The sequence below is a fragment of the Dermochelys coriacea genome, chromosome 6, assembly GCF_009764565.3.
Source record: "Dermochelys coriacea isolate rDerCor1 chromosome 6, rDerCor1.pri.v4, whole genome shotgun sequence".
In the NCBI taxonomy this organism is placed as follows: domain Eukaryota; kingdom Metazoa; phylum Chordata; order Testudines; family Dermochelyidae; genus Dermochelys; species Dermochelys coriacea.
Window position 1 is genome coordinate 93,335,469 of NC_050073.1, and position 17,452 is coordinate 93,352,920.

Below are 17,452 nucleotides of genomic sequence, written 5' to 3' on the forward strand. Positions count from 1 at the left end.
CACCTACAAGATCTCTATCATGCATTCCTACAACTACAGTACCCACCTGCTGAAGTGAAGAAACAGATTGACAGAGCCAGAAGAGTACCCAGAAGTCACCTACTACAGGACAGGCCCAACAAAGAAAACAACAGAACGCCACTAGCCATCACCTTCAGCCCCCAACTAAAACCCCTCCAACGCATCATCAAGGATCTACAACCTATCCTGAAGGACGAGCCATCGCTCTCTCAGATCTTGGGAGACAGACCAGTCCTTGCTTACAGACAGCCCCCCAATCTGAAGCAAATACTCACCAGCAACCACACACCACACAACAGAACCACTAACCCAGGAACCTATCCTTGCAACAAAGCCCGTTGCCAACTCTGTCCACATATCTATTCAGGGGATACCATCATAGGGCCTAATCACATCAGCCACACTATCAGAGGCTCGTTCACCTGCGCATCTACCAATGTGATATATGCCATCATGTGCCAGCAATGCCCCTCTGCCATGTACATTGGCCAAACTGGACAGTCTCTACGTAAAAGAATGAATGGACACAAATCAGACGTCAAGAATTATAACATTCAAAAACCAGTTGGAGAACACTTCAATCTCTCTGGTCACTCAATCACAGACCTAAGAGTGGCTATACTTCAACAAAAAAGCTTCAAAAACAGACTCCAACGAGAGACTGCTGAATTGGAATTAATTTGCAAACTGGATACAATTAACTTAGGCTTGAATAGAGACTGGGAATGGATGAGTCATTACACAAAGTAAAACTATTTCCCCATGGTATTTCTCCCTCCCACCCCACCCCCACTGTTCCTCTGATATTCTTGTTAACTGCTGGAATTAGCCTACCTGCTTGTCACCATGGAAGGTTTTCCTCCTTTCTCCCCCCTGCTGCTGGTGATGGCTTATCTTAAGTGATCACTCTCCTTACAGTGTGTATGATAAACCCATTGTTTCATGTTCTCTGTGTGTGTGTATATAAATCTCTCCTCTGTTTTTTCCACCAAATGCATCCGATGAAGTGAGCTGTAGCTCACGAAAGCTTATGCTCTAATAAATTTGTTAGTCTCTAAGGTGCCACAAGTACTCCTTTTCTTTTTGCGAATACAGACTAACACGGCTGCTACTCTGAAAATAATGGAGAACACTATCCTGAGAAGTAGTGACTGAAAAAAGATGTGTAAGTCATGATGGATAATAAGTTGAACAGGAGCTCCAATGTGACACTGGCCAAAATGACTAATGTGATCCTTGAATACATAAAAGGGGGAATCTTAAATAGGAGTTGAGAGGTTATTTTATATCTGTATTTGGCACTGGTGACAACTGCTGGAATTCTGTTTCTAGTTCTGGTGTCCACAATTTAAGAAGGATGTTGATAAATTGTAGAGGGTCCAGAGAAGAGCCACGAGAATGAGTAAAGAATTAGTGATGGACTCAAGAAGCTCAGTCTATACTGATAGACTTAAGGAGCTCAGTCTATTTATCTTAACAAAGATGGTTAAGAGGTGACTTGATCACACTCTATAAATATGTACCTGGGGAACAAATATTTAATAGTGGGCTCTTCAATCTGGCAGAGAAAAAGATCCAATGGCTCGAAGTTGAGGCTAGGCACCTTCTGAGTGGAAATAAGGACTTCTCCCTGCCCTCAGTCAGAGTAATTAACCATTGGAACAATTTAGCAAGGATTTTTGTGGATTTTCCATCACTGACAATTTTTAAATGAAGATTGGATATTCTTCTAAAACAGGGATCGGCAACGTTTGGCATGCAGCCTGCCAGGGTAAGCCCCCTGGTGGGCTGGGCTGGTTTGTTTACCTGCTGCATCCGCAGGTTCGGCCGATCACAGCTCCCACTGGCCACAGTTCGCTACTCCGGGCCAATGGGGGCTGCAGGAAGCAGCGCGGGCTGAGGGATATACAGGCCACTGCTTTCTGCAGCCCCCATTGGCCTGGAGCAGCAAACCGTGGCCAGTGGGAGCTGCAATCAACTGAACCTGTGGATGCGGCCCGTAAACAACCTGGCCAGGCCTACCAGGGGGCTTACCCTGGTGGGCCGCGGGCCAAACTTTGCCGATCCCTGTTTCAAAAGATCTGCTCTAGGAATTGTTTTGGATAAGTCTGTGGCCTGTGTTATATAGGATACCAGACTAGATTATCACCATGGTCCCTACTGGCCTTGGACTATATAAATCTATCAGTGTTCATAGATTCTATTAATTTCACCTGGAGCTGTGGATGCTCAACACCTCTGAATGTCAGGTTCAAGGATCTTAAGTCCGTCCCCCCCCACACATACAAATCTATTTTTCCCTTTTGCCTCTTTACAGACAGAGAGATTCTTAAAAATCCTCATAATCCTGCACTTCTAGCTCTTTTTCAGGTTACAGAGTATTTACAGAGTAAATAAATTTGTTAGTCTCTAAGGTGCCACAAGTCCTCCTTTTCTTTTTGCAGATATAGACTAACATGGCTGCTACTCTGAAACAGAGTATTGATTGGATACCAGTGAAAAGTTAGTCAGTTTGTTTTGTTTTATTGGGTACCAACACCAAGAAACAACCATTTTATAGGCACAGTCAAGCAAAAGTACAATCTTTACTTCATGTCTGGACAAGTAAAATAAACTTCCAATCAAGCAATATAAACGTCACTGTCCTGATAGAGTAGTTAGCAGGAAGGATGTGAATAAAGGTTATAAAGTTAGGCATTCCTTCCTGACACCCTCATTAATTCAAACAGATTCACCTAGGCAAGTGAAACTGAGCTTTGGTTGCACACATTTTGTTGCCTACTATCTTAAGTAACTCTGATTACTTGTCCTGACTGTGAACCTTATATGTGAACTCCATGTTATTATTCAGTAATGTTTTTGGTTGTTTGTTGCATCAAAGGTATATGCACCTCAAACATAAAATCATTTGTGTAATGTAATAACACAAGGTTCATATGGCCCCTAAGCATAGTTCAGAAATTAAAGTGTGCTATGCTATTACTGAATAGCTATTCCCTTTCTGTATTAATTTAAAGGAAGATTTTCAAAGACACAAATGACAGTTAAGTGGCTAACTCTCATTGAGTGTAAATGGGAGTTCGGTGCCTAACACCAATTTGTTCCTTGTAAAATCTCAGGCTTAAAGTATACTTTTCAATGTCTGTATATTCTTGGCTTCATAGACAGTGGCACAATTCATATTTTACACTTCAGTTCTGTCTATGTGAATCTATCTAAGCAGTGTTGTTTTATGTATTGCACTCCTCAAAAATGTATCAATACATTTTTTATTTTATTTTTTACAATTCTGCCTAGAGGTGTCAAACAAGATCAGGGCCCCATCACGTAAGATGTTATATAAGTACTCAATAAAATATATTCCCTGCACCAAAAAATATTTACACAGATAAGTCAGATAAAGTGTGGGAGAAAGGTGTGATTGTTATCTCTATTTCATGGATGAAAAACCAAGGCACAGAGACTATATGACTTGACCAAAGTCACATATAAGTCTCTGGCAGAGCTTGGCATTAAACCTAGATCTTCTAATTCCCCAACCAGTGCCAACCTTCCTCTGATCACCATATACAAATATTTCAGTACCTTGCACATTTTATCCTAAACACACAAGATCCTATTTTGTCCCCGTCATTAGTCTCAGGCAGGGAAATCTTTTGTGTATTGGTTTAATTGTAAAAAGAAAAGGAGTACCGGTGGCACCTTAGAGACTAACAAATTTATTAGAGCATAAGCTTTCGTGAGCTACAGCTCACTTCATCGGATGCATCTGGTGGAAAAAACAGAGGAGAGATTTATATACACACACACAGAGAACATGAAACAATGGGTTTATCATACACACTGTAAGGAGAGTGATCACTTAAGATAAGCCATCACCAGCAGCAGGGGGGGGAAGGAGGAAAACCTTTCATGGTGACAAGCAAGGTAGGCTAATTCCAGCAGTTAACAAGAATATCAGAGGAACAGTGGGGGGTGGGGTGGGAGGGAGAAATACCATGGGGAAATAGTTTTACTTTGTGTAATGACTCATCCATTCCCAGTCTCTATTCAAGCCTAAGTTAATTGTATCCAGTTTGCAAATTAATTCCAATTCAGCAGTCTCTCGTTGGAGTCTGTTTTTGAAGCTTTTTTGTTGAAGTATAGCCACTCTAAGATCTGTGATCGAGTGACCAGAGAGATTGAAGTGTTCTCCAACTGGTTTTTGAATGTTATAATTCTTGACGTCTGATTTATGTCCATTCATTCTTTACGGAGAGACTGTCCAGTTTGGCCAATGTACATGGCAGAGGGGCATTGCTGGCACATGATGGCATATATCACATTGGTAGATGCGCAGGTGAACGAGCCTCTGATAGTGTGGCTGATGTGATTAGGCCCTATGATGGTATCCCCTGAATAGATATGTGGACAGAGTTGGCAACGGGCTTTGTTGCAAGGATAGGTTCCTGGGTTAGTGGTTCTGTTGTGTGGTGTGTGGTTGCTGGTGAGTATTTGCTTCAGATTGGGGGGCTGTCTGTAAGCAAGGACTGGTCTGTCTCCCAAGATCTGTGAGAGTCATGGCTCGTCCTTCAGGATAGGTTGTAGATCCTTGATGATGCGTTGGAGGGGTTTTAGTTGGGGGCTGAAGGTGATGGCTAGTGGCGTTCTGTTGTTTTCTTTGTTGGGCCTGTCCTGTAGTAGGTGACTTCTGGGTACTCTTCTGGCTCTGTCAATCTGTTTCTTCACTTCAGCAGGTGGGTATTGTAGTTGTAGGAATGCATGATAGAGATCTTGTAGGTGTTTGTCTCTGTCTGAGGGGTTGGAGCAAATGCGGTTATATCGTAGCGCTTGGCTGTAGACAATGGATCGAGTGGTATGATCTGGATGAAAGCTAAAGGCATGTAGGTAGGAATAGCGGTCAGTAGGTTTCCGATATAGGGTGGTGGTTATGTGACCATCGCTTATTAGCACCGTAGTGTCCAGGAAGTGGATCTCTTGTGTGGACTGGTCCAGGCTGAGGTTGATGGTGGGATGGAAATTGTTGAAATCTTGGTGGAATTCCTCAAGAGCTTCTTTTCCATGGGTCCAGATGATGAAGATGTCATCAATGTAGCGCAAGTAGAGTAGGGGCATTAGGGGACGAGAGCTGAGGAAGCGTTGTTCTAAGTCAGCCATAAAAATGTTGGCATACTGTGGGGCCATGCATCTGGCCATGGGATCCAGGACACAGCTCCACAGTCATAAGTCAAGGGCCAAGACAGCTCTGCCTCAGAACTCACTGGTCTCACTCTTGAGTGTGATAGTTGTTCCACTGTTCCAGTGGAACACAGCTGTCAAGAGTGGTCATGGAGCCAGAGTTAGGAGCAGGGCACTTGAATCAAATGCTGTCTGCAGCTTATGCTGCTAAGTAGCAGTTTAATAGGTATGGCCCCAATCCTGGACTCCTTAATCTAGCTTTACTGAGGCATAACTCTTGTTGAAGTCAAAAGTGCACTAACTGATATAAATCTAGGACTCAGAGTAGCAGCCGTGTTAGTCTGTATTCGCAAAAAGAAAAGGAGTACCGGTGGCACCTTAGAGACTAACAAATTTACTAGAGCATAAGCTTTCGTGAGCTACAGCTCACTTCATTGGATGCATTTCCGATGAAGTGAGCTGTAGCTCACGAAAGCTTATGCTCTAATAAATTTGTTAGTCTCTAAGGTGCCACCGGTACTCCTTTTCTTTTTGCGAAATCTAGGACTGTAAGTGCATCACTTACAGTGCTATAAATGCCTATGTGCATTGAAATCACTGATCTCAAAAGTCTAGTGAAGACCTGCTGAATCGATGGCAGAGCACTCTCTGGTCAACCTCGGTACTCCAGTTCTCTGAGACGAGTAAGGGAAGTTGACCAGAGAGCATCTCCCATCGATGCAGCACAGTGAAAACACGGGGGTATGTCGACCTAAGCTACATCAACTCCTACTACATTATTCACATAGCTGGAGTAGCGTAACTTAAGTCGACTTACCCCGGTAGAGAAGACAAGCCTTATATTGCTTATATTGACTGTAGCTGGCTTTCAAAAGTCATCCCACAGTGCCCCACACTAACAGTTCAATAGGTGCAAGCGCTCCTGCTGAGGATGTGCACTGCTGATGTAATTACTGTGACAGCTGTATATCGACGTAACTTAAGTCTACAATTTTATAGTGCACACATGGCCTCACAATCCTTCCCCGGTTCCTTATCCTTGCTGTATAGAAGAGAGTTCCTTCACATATTTTCATGAAGGTCCTTCCACCTTCCTATGCACCCAACCAGCTACTCTGGCCAGTGAGGTGGGGTGAGGGGAGCTAGAGATCCCCACCCGCTTATGCAATTAGCTCAGCCCTTTCTCTCACAGATGAGGCAAGAGGGGGGTTATTCCCACTTACAACCCTTACTGGGCTGTGCAGCAGAGTAACAATATGGCCATTAACCACTCTGCTCCTAAGTTTACCCATTAGAATAAGGAAACACTGCCGCATAGGGGTGTGTGGGACTTGATTAATTTTTTACAAAACAATAGTTGAGCCTCAGAGGAAAGGTGCTGCTTTTAATCTTTTTGTTTCCTCCCCCAAAAAACATGTTGTTGACAGGCATACATATTTGGAGGTGCACTGGTTTCCCTGCCCTTTCCTTCTTCTTCCCTGCCCCCTTGATGATGCGATTAGTGTTTCATGTAGTTATTTCTGACAGAGATGCCCAGACAGTGTGCAGTACTCAACTGTATAGATGTTCACTTGCAGATAAGAAAACCCAGTTTGCTATTTTGGTGATTCTACCACTCACTTTATAGACTTTTCTTTTGAACTGCTGTTATTGAGATGTTTTTATTTTTTATTTTTTTAATCTGCCGGGTTTTAGTACAAAGTAAATATTCATGTTTTTAGAGGGGTGCGGGGGAATCACTTGCATTTAATCACAGTAGGTTTTTAATCACAAGGTTTTTAGACAATTTGTTCTGAAATTCCTCTAATTAAATCTTGCCCTCCAGGTAATGCTCTGATCTGATTTACCAGTGGCTATAAATTAAGGACATTATGTAATTAATCCTAAAACCACAAATGGAAGGAACAGCTGGGTGGCTCGGGGGGGGGGGGAGAAGGGGAGCAAATAAACAGCTCCCGTGTGGCATCTTAATATATATAAAGGGTCTCTTTTTCTAGGTGCACGATGCTGTAGTTAATGTATAAAGGGATCTTATGTTTGAAATTGTCTTGAAAGATGGCACTTGGTATTTTGTTAAGACTCATCCTTCTCTAGAAATCAACTCTGTTCAGGCTTGTTTTTGATTCACATCCATCTTATTTTTTGAGATATCAAAGTTTCAAACCATTGGCAAAAAATCAGCCTTCACTTATTAGCAATGACACCTCTATCACCTCCCTGTGATCTACAGAGGCATCTCCAGTTCCTCCAGAGCATTAAAGATTCCCCCTGCATTCTGCCCCTCTTGTTTTCCTCTTATCTGATAGTGCCTTTCCAGGCTGGGGCTTTAGAAAACAGACTATCCAGTTTTATAGTCCATATTATGATAGAATGGAGCTGGTTGGAAAAACTGGTAAAAATAACTTTTTTCAATTTTTTTTTACTACTTCAAAAATTAATAAATAAAAATCCCAACCAGCTCTCTGGTTGGACAAATAGCACCCCAGAATATTAGCTGATTCTCCCCACCCTCATTGAAAGTCAAAATTTCAGCTAAAATCGGTCAAAAACCTAATTTCAGAAAATTGTGGCCAGTTGTAAAATAGATCATTTAGATAACTGCCCCTTCCTCTCTCAACTGCTTTCTCTCACATATACTCCAGCCATCACACAGGGTTCCTCAGACCCTCTGCAGCTCATCAGATCGAAAAGATATGACAATCACTCATCTAGTTTTGGGTCTTTCAACCTTTCTCTAACCCTCCACTTCTAAGTGTAACACCAAGTTTCCTATGTATTCTTATTGTCTTCTTTTCACATACCCTAACCACCTAATCGTGAATTCCCTCAGCTTTTTTGAAATTAGGACCACCTTCATACTTCCCCTAATTCATTTGTTCTGAACATGGTATATCCTTGTAACTCCAAGCATCCATCTTAACTGGTGCAGTATGTGATTTATAATAATAATTTAATATAGTATAATTATGTAGCTGTGGTGTCCAATCTATGGCTTTTAAGGGTGACTGTGTTAAGAAAAAAATGTATGTAAAGGTCTTCTGTTACTTGGCCTAACTGACCACAGGCCAGCGGGCAATTGCCAGAGCACAGCACATTCCAGCCACTCTGTGATGTTGGTAGACTAGGTGCCAGCTCGTGGCCAATGCTGTAGGTGTCAGCTAAGCACCTACAAATTCATAGCTGGAAACCAGACGAGCTCATCTAGTATGATGGTATTGTTCAAGATAGGTGTTATACTTGTAAGGATATGTTTAGTGTTTATACTCTATAAAATGCTGGTAAGTTGCTGCATGCATTCATCTGACTTGTCATGTCCATACCCATACTATGAGGTAATATGTAAATTTTGTTTTACTGTAAAAATCCCTGCTTTGAACTTGTGAACTCAGACAGGAGTGGCTCACCCCACCTATCAATGAGGACTATCAAAACTAAATAGGCTATTGTGAAAAACCATGATAAAAACAGTTTGCTATCTGCCCCTACACATATTACGTGCAGAAGGGCTCATCCCATCATTATGTATTCTGAAAAAGGGAAATAAAGATAGCTGACATGAACTTTTTTTTTCTTTGTTGTTTGGACTCTCACAGAGCTGGAGACAGGAAACAAAAGCAGAGATCCCCAGAGTCAACCTGGTTTAGCCCTAAAAGACATTTAATTTTGACAGATCAGTACATCTGTCGTCACCTTTGGGAACCACAGACCATAACTAATTTTTAAATATATATATATATATGAGTTACAATCTGTGATTCCAAAAAATGACAGAGATGTAGCCTGCTTTAACCTGTAAATAACTTCTTATTTCTTTTTCTTAGTTAATTAATTCTTAACTTAGTTGACTATAGCATTGGCTACAAACCTTGTCTTTGGTGTGAGATCTAAAATCAAATTGACCTGGGATAAGTGACTGGTCTCTTGCCACTCGGAGCAACCTCAATATTTGTTGATCTTTAGTGTAAGTGACCATTTATCACTAAGTCCAGCTTGCCTGAGTGGCAAGATAGACTGGAGTGCCCCAGGGGACTGTTTGTGACTCTATGGTAAGATTGTTGTACTACTTCAGGAGTTCATATTGGTTACTAGCTTGGTGAAATGTAATTACAGAACATACCACTGCTTTGGGGTGTTGGACCTGAGGTTGGCACTCATGGTCGTGAGCCATTCCAGACAGTGTGACACACTTAACTACAGCAGGGACTTCAGGAAAGAAAATATAGGAGTTCTTTACATTGGATCTTCAGCCAATCATAAGGCCTCCAAAATCCCAAATAAGGGACTTGTGGGTTGTTTCTACTCCATTTGTGCTGCCTGAGTGTACTGATTGTGACCTCTTGACCTTTCTAAAAATATTTTCAGCTCTCAGGCTAAAATAGTTGGGCACCACTGCTGTATGTGGTGATATAATAATGAAAGGTAGCAAGGCCAAGGCCATAGTTAAGAGTCCATCACATTTTTCAGTTAAATGAGTATATTATTATATATGTGTTTACAATTTGAGAGACAAAGAATGTGATTTATGATTCTACCAGCATCGCATTCAAGATCCTCATCCTCATCTATAACAGTCTGCATAATCTTACCCATCTCCACTGGGACAGTGTAGTAGGGAGTAAATATTGTATCTGTATCCATTTGGGATGGACAAATTACTCACCAGTGGCAAGGCCCTAATTAAGTGATGTCAATATACCCTTTATACTATAATACACCATCATATAGCCCATACAAGGCCATATTTTACCAAAAAATACCTATTTTAGAAAAGCTTTGGAGAGTTCTAACAAAAAATGTTATTGGTGCTAATTTTCCTATTCCATCAGCTATAAATCTAGAATCTCATAGTACCAAAAGCTAACAGAGTCCATAGAGAAAGAGGAAAAAAAATAGTATTACATTTTGGAAATCTCTAAAACTGACCTGAAATAAATTTTCTATAAACCATGATGTTTCACTTTTAAAGCCCTTCCTGTGCTGAGATGCAAGTGCCCAGATCCAAATAAAAATACCACACCTCAACCCCAATGGAGTGTTTGGGTTGATATTCTATTTTAGAGCCAGCTGGGAAATATTTTGCTCCCCCATTAAATAAATAAATAAATAAATAAATAAATTAAATAAGCATTTGTTGAAAAACCAAAAATAAATAAATAAAATAAAATGTTATACTGAGACATTTTAGCTACCTAAGCTTTTTTTTTTTTTTGGTTGCTATAACCAATAAAATAAAATGGAAAAAAAATCAGTTTTCATGATTTTGAGGTTTTTTTACAGAAAAGACAGAACTCTTAATTGAAAATGGATTTTCCAAAAAATTTCCAGTTTGACACCAAAAAAATATTTTTTTGTTTAAATAAATGGTTTGAATATAAAACGCTGACCAGCTCTAATCCTGTTTTAGATATTGATCTGAATTTTAAAGGGCTCTTACTCCAAATCTGTATCAGAACAATTCCTTGACTTTTTCAGTAGTCTCTAGTTATACCCAAATTTCACAGCTCAACCTTAAATCTAATTTTATGTAGTCCCAAAAGAAATGGAAATTGAATAACTACATCCTGTTTAACTGATGTCTCTAAACTCATTGGACTGCCTTTAGCTAAACATTCTCACCATTTCCTTAGGGTGTACAGGGTGATAACTATACAGAACTATTAATTATTGTGAATGCACAGCAGCTCCATGTCCACAGAGAGATGGTATTGGATGTTGAATAGTAAAATTGATAGGTGTATTGTAAACTAATTTTTTTTAGCCAACTGCTCCTTCAGTGTAGGATCTTGAATTCATAGGACAGCAAAAGAAGGCCCATTTCTCCTTTAAGGGGTAGGCTTCACTGACTATAAGCAGTGCCTCTCTTTAAAAACAAAAAAAAATCAGTCTATACATACGCTGAGGAACACGTTAGTAAATCTTAGTGTCCACATAGACAGTACCAAAGATGTAGTTATACTAGTGAAGGTTTCAACAACATAGTCAAGGACTTAATCATAGTAACCTTCTTGCTATTTGAAACTCATTATTTCTGGTGTTACTTTTACTTTCCACATACCGACATGTATCGTGATCATTTGACTACTGAACATGGACCAAATCCAAATGCTAGCTCCCATGGCTCTGGATAAGTCTGCATTTACTTATACTGACAAAGGGCTATTGCTTTTAAGGGTGAGGCTGGAAGTGTTTTCTTTGATGTTTTAAAGGCAGGAAAGAATTTAAAACCTTTTGTTGTGCCATTAATCTGCAGGCAAAAATATTACAGTTTTTGGAATGCTATCTGAAGCCAATTATAATGTGACTGACCAATGTGACTGATTTGCCTTGACACTCAAATAACTATTTCAGTGACAGATGGCCCAAAGTGTGGGGTTCAGAACTGAATCTTTGTTCAAATTCCCCAAATTTCTTAGTTTCTTATTTGGCCTTCATTATTGTAGTATTTGAGCACAGCATAATCTTTAAGATAATTAACCTCAAAACACCCTGTGTTTTAGGGAAGTACTATAATACCCATTTTACAGATGGGAAACAGGCACAGATGAACTAAGTGATTTGCCCTTTGTGTAAGGGGACTGTTGCCTCCTTACCAACATTCAGTTGAGGTGTTTTAGTTGCTAGCTCCCAGTACTAAAAAGGGGGAAAGGATCGATGGGGAATCAGGACCCTAAGACTGACAGCCCCCAGGAACAATGGGGAGAGGCCAATGCTCCAAGTCAGCCTGAATGACAGGGCAAGCAGGCTAATCAGGGAGTCAGGAGGCCAGGGAGGTCCCATCCTCCATGTGAGCTGGACTTGCCTGGGTCAGATAGAGTGGGGCCCAGTAAGGAGAAAGCAGGGGCCCAAGCTAAGTTGGGAAGCAGAACTGTGCCAGATCCCGAGGGACCAGAAAAGTGGCCCAGTGGCCCTGTCCTAGGGGGCAGAGCTGCAGCCCCAAAGCCAGAGGCATGGCCCAGAGAGAGCAGACTTGCCCTGGGAGCAGAGCTGCAGCAACCAGAGCCAGAGGGGCCAGAAAAGCAGCCCAGGAAGCAGGTCAGTGCTGGGAGCAGAGTCACAGAAACAGCCTGCAGAGCAGACCTGTCCTGGGAGCTGAGCTGCAGCAACCAGAGCCAGAGGGGCCAAAGAAGCAGCCCAGGAAGCTGGAGGCAGAGCAGCAGCAGCAGTGCAGAGACAGAGTGGTGCAGCTGGGGCTGGAGCAGTCTGGAGCTGGGTGCGGTGAGCAGCTGGGGAAACCGAGGGGGACCCTGGGCAGCAGGCCCAGCACAGCGAGAGGCCTCAGCCAAGAGGCTCTGCAGGCCAGGCTTGGATCATAACCCCGACAGGGCAGGGGCGACACTGGGCAGAAGTGTCCTACCACTTAGAGCCTGAGAACGTGTGGCCACCACCAGAGCAAGTGTCCCACCCACAGCATCCCTGCAGCACAGCCAGGACCTGAGAAGAAGGCCTGGGACTTACAAGGAACAGACTGTGAACTGCCTGGACATTCCAGAGACACTGTTTGTGATGTTCCCTGCCACAGAGCGGGGTGATGTGTTTCCTTTAACCTTTCCCATTTTTCCTTATTCTTTTTAAAATTAATTGTTGATTAAATAACTTGCATTTGCTTTAACTTGTATGTAATAGTCAGTGGGTCAGAGAAGTGCCCAGTGCAGAAAAAGTACCCCAGAGTGGGGATACCCTAGCCCCAGTCCTAGGTGACCGCAGCAGGGTTGGGAGTCGAGCCCCCCAGGAATCCTGGGCCCAGCCTTGTTGGGGTTACGAAGACTCTGCCAGGCAGGAGAGTGGAAGGGGAGTCCTCAAGGACAGGAAGGCCACTGGGTAAAGGAAGTGGGAGCGAGGACTCAGATCCTTTCGCTAGCCCACTTTACCAGGGTAGTGCAGAAGCCAGGAAAGTTCCCCACAAGAGCGGGACTATTCCCCCACTTACATTTGTCACACAGGAAGTCTGTGGCAGAGCAAGGAATTTCAATTCTGTGTCTCCCAAGCCCTAGGCCAGCCTTCCTGTATTTTAGGGATTTGAGCTTAAGTGTTCTAATTAGGTCCATTATAAGTATTGAGGCCAGTTGTGTTGCTTGGTTTCAGATCTGGAGCTGACCCAGACTTTCTCAAAGTCTGTGGAAGTCTAAATCTGGTGCTTTCATCCAGCCTCATATCTAATGATGCATTGGAAATTTTACAACTTTGGGAATGGCACTCTTTCCATGGAGGATAAGGATCTTTATACAGCAACCAAAAAGGGCCCCATGTGGATCATTAGACCTGGATTCCAATCATAGGTGCTGGAACTAGGGGTGCTGGGGGTGTGCTGCACCCTCTGGCTTGAAGTGATTTCCATCATATACAGGGTTTACAGTTTGGTTCAATGGTTCTCAGCACCCCCACTATACAAATTGTTCCAGTAATTTAAGTATATAATTAAATTTAGTCTCAGTTTGTTCACTGTTGTATCAAGAACATAAAAAGGATTTTAAAAACCAGATTAGAGAACACCAATATATAATTAGAACTGTGGGTGATTTATGTACATTTCTCTACCAAATCCACCACAAACTACTTTGCCATTTAATTTAGGAGAAATTTGCCCTTCTTTAATTTTATTTTTGCATGAAATTTAAGAAATTACTATTTTTGCATTGAGACTGAAGATCACAGCTCAAGTGTTAGATTAGGCGCATGGTGTTTTTCTGTTTCCTGACAGGATAAATTAATTCTTAGATTCCGATTATTGGTCTAATTTTTTTCAATTATCAATTAACAATGCACTTACTGCAATATTCACTTAAAATGTGTTCTTTTCATGAACATTCTTGCCAGTAAACTTGTTCAATAAAATATTCACTAAAAGCAAACATCAAACTGGTGTTAAAATAGTTGAAGCAATAAAAAAAATGGACTGAACCGTATTTGAATATTTTTTGCAATGTTTGCCTGCAAAAGATCATGCAAATATCCATTCTCTCAACTGTATTAAATGGTTATTGTCTTAAATTTGACCCTTTATCACTTTGAAACTTTTGATAAACAGTCCGGACACTAAACATGCTCTGCTGACTGGAAGATTTATTCTGTAGGACTTACTTTTTTTCCTGTTGAATGGCCAGGGCTTTTCTATCCTCTTCTTCTCTCAAGCACCAAAGATGGTGTTTGAGAAAAAAAAAGACTAAAGAAGAAACAGAAGGTCATCAGTTTTGTAAAGTAAATATTAAAATATTAACAGAAGGAAACCTCCGTTCATTAATGAATAACACAAGTGTTCAGCTGAATACCGGAGAAAACTTTTAGAGTCACAAACAAATAAGGGAAAACACTCTAGGGATCAAACAGAGTATCCTTATTAGGAAGGATTTTAAAGTAGCATATAGTCCCTTCTTTCAAAATGGGATTTAATGAAAAAACTCAGAGATGAGCAAATATAACATAGCAATAATAAAAAAAGAAAGTAAATAATAATGATAAATCTCTGTATCACTTAGGCTCTGCAGTGGGACTGTAGAGGGGGCACTACTGGACTGCTTGCATAGTGGGGCCTCTACTACTGTGTGTACCCCAGAGATAGGTCTCTGCACGAGTCCTGAATACTAGAGAGAGGGGACAGAGCAATGGGACTTACAGGTACATAGTAACATCCTATGCTAGTTGTATAGGTGGGCTGGGACTATTTATCCACTACATAATCCCTTCCCAAGTTTTATACAAGGGTCTATCAGCATCTAGCAGCTTGAACAAACATTTCTTCTTTGTATTTAGTCTAACCACATCTTTTCTTCTTTATTATGAAACACACTACACCCACATTCTGGGCAGGCCTTTTCCCTCACACTTTACCTGTGAAATACTAGGGCTTTACATGGATGGAGAAAAATTTGCCCTCAAATGCAAGAAAGGGTAAAACTGGAAAAAAAATGTCTCTAGACTAGACTTTGAGCCCATGTAAGCTAGCTTTACTCCTTTGACTTCAATGGATTTAAGATGATTTATACTGGCTAAGGATCTGGTCTTACATCTGCCCAGCAGAAGGTGAATCTTGCTCTATTCCAAGTGAATGGCAAGATTTCTGTACGTACTTTTTCCTTTAATGGACATATTGTAAAGAAATGGGACAGTTTAGGCTAAAACCTGCCTTCATGGTGCCAGGAGGGCAGAATAGCTGATTATTAGCTGATTATTATAGTCCCTTTTGGCCTCAAAATTTATGATTTTATGAATGATGACAATGATGACAACTTCATGTTTTACCAGAAGAGCAAATATATATAGAGAAAATCAGAACGGATGGGTGTAAAAATACATTAGTGATGAATGAACCACAAATGTTTCAGAGGTTCTATGTGGAGCAAATAAGTAAGCCATAGTTTGGCTGTTTATCTAAACTTTAGCTGAACTAATCACAACTCTTGACCCTACAAAATCAGGCTAAATGCACAGGGAACAATCTCCTTTATGAGATCTCAGTACTTACTGTCATGTATAAAGTACCAAAAGAACAGACTTTCTCTGGGTGTTCTTCTGTCTCTTCTGGTCCCAGCTGGAACTGGGAACCACAGAGACATGTATAATGTTTTTGTTTAGGAGCTTTATTGGATTGTATTAAATATGTGTATAGAAATACAAAATAAAATAGATACATGGGGGGGAAAGAGATGCCCAGGTATGAGATGACCCAAGAAGCCATATATAACATGTGCCCAGACATCGTGATGATAGGCAGTTTAGATTCCTATAGATAGAAATAATCTAGTGACACTGAACAAGAATAAAAAAGAATCGCTATAAAACAGTGAGATACATGACACTTTTCTTTGGTGCTATAGCTTAATATCAGTCTACCTATCGATTCAGAAGAAGGTAAGTCCCAGCACCAGCCAGTTCTGTGTTGGGGGAAATCTCTTCTCTATCCCTGCTACACTGCTGACAAGCTCATGCCCTGTAGCATCAGAACCAATTATCCTTAAAGCCTCACTAAAGCAGGACAGACACACACACAAATAATCCTGTAGTTCTGCCTGAGAAGTTAAGGTGACACACTAGGTATCCATTTGGGTTACTATGTGCAGGTCTGAATCCCACAGGCTACATATTGCCTCTCTTCTTCAGTTATATTTTAAATGGCTATGAACTTCCCCCTGCTGATGCCACAATACGGTCTCTGACAACAGATATTCTGATAGTGTCTCATATGATGTTGCTTTCTCAGCAAGGTGGAAGCTGTCCAGCAACTTGTTACAAAATGCTGATTTCTATTAAAAACACTTTATTTACAAATGCCATTTAAAAGCCTTTGTCTGGCCAAGAAATCCTTTGCCTATCAGTGCAGGAATGCCGCTGTGCACAAAAGGGGGGAAAGCTTTCACTTCAAGCTTATTGATTTTTTTTAAAGCTTGTATAAACTTGTACCTTACAGAGGTGTGAAAAGTCAGAAACATGATGTAATGGTAATGGTTTGACATTTTCCTCAGATTTTTTCTTGTAAACGGAGCAGTGCTGACTAAAGGAATGTTCTGAACAGATGTTGACGTCAAGCAACATTGGTATTACTAGATTTTAAAGTACAGTAAGTCTTTGAACCTTTTTAAAAGTGTGTGTTTTTCAGGAGCCCAGTGCTTATAGACAATATTTATTTCATGTTACAATGAGTGCATTTATAGCGCTGTATGTGTGCATACAGCTCGGTGACTTCAGAGTACAGTAAGGCATGGATAAAGCTGCCTCACTGAGCCTTATGAATGCTGTTTGCCTTTCAGTAATTTCTTCTTCATTAAATAAGCAGAACAAACTATGCAGGTAAACAAGAAAGACGATAACGTTTCATTATTTGAAAGGTAGACTCACCTTGCACTGAATTAAAGACAATTCCCAGAAGTAAACATTTTATTGCAGACATCGAAACAGGGTCTTTAAAGGATTTCCTTAGCTTTTTAAAGGGACATGAAGAATATATTTATGGGTGGATTGTTGTTGGCCTTTTCGCCCCCATTGTGCTAGCCACAAATGCAGTGCAAATACTCCCCCAAGCATAGAAAGTGCCCCCTGAAAATATCTTCTGGGATGGCAGAGAAGAAGGATGGTCCAGTGTTTAGGGCCCTAGCTTAGAACATGGGAGAGCTGGGTACAATTCCCTTCTGTGCTATAAGCTTCCTGTGTGACCTTGAGGAAGTCACTTAGCTTCTCTGTGCACCTTAGTTCCTCATCTGTAACATGGGAATAATGGCACTTCCCAATCTCACCAAGTGCTTGTGGATAAATATATAAAAGA

General features: G+C 41.1%; 1 long non-coding RNA gene across 1 annotated transcript in view; it reads right to left on the reverse strand.

Annotated features, from left to right (window-relative positions):
• The window catches only part of LOC122460622, a 72,565-nt gene that overhangs the window by 20,034 nt on the left and 35,079 nt on the right, over positions 1–17,452 (reverse strand). The window contains exon 2 of the long non-coding RNA XR_006282048.1: positions 14,278–14,359. This is a non-coding gene — a long non-coding RNA (uncharacterized LOC122460622). The remainder of the gene's footprint in view (positions 1–14,277; positions 14,360–17,452) is intronic.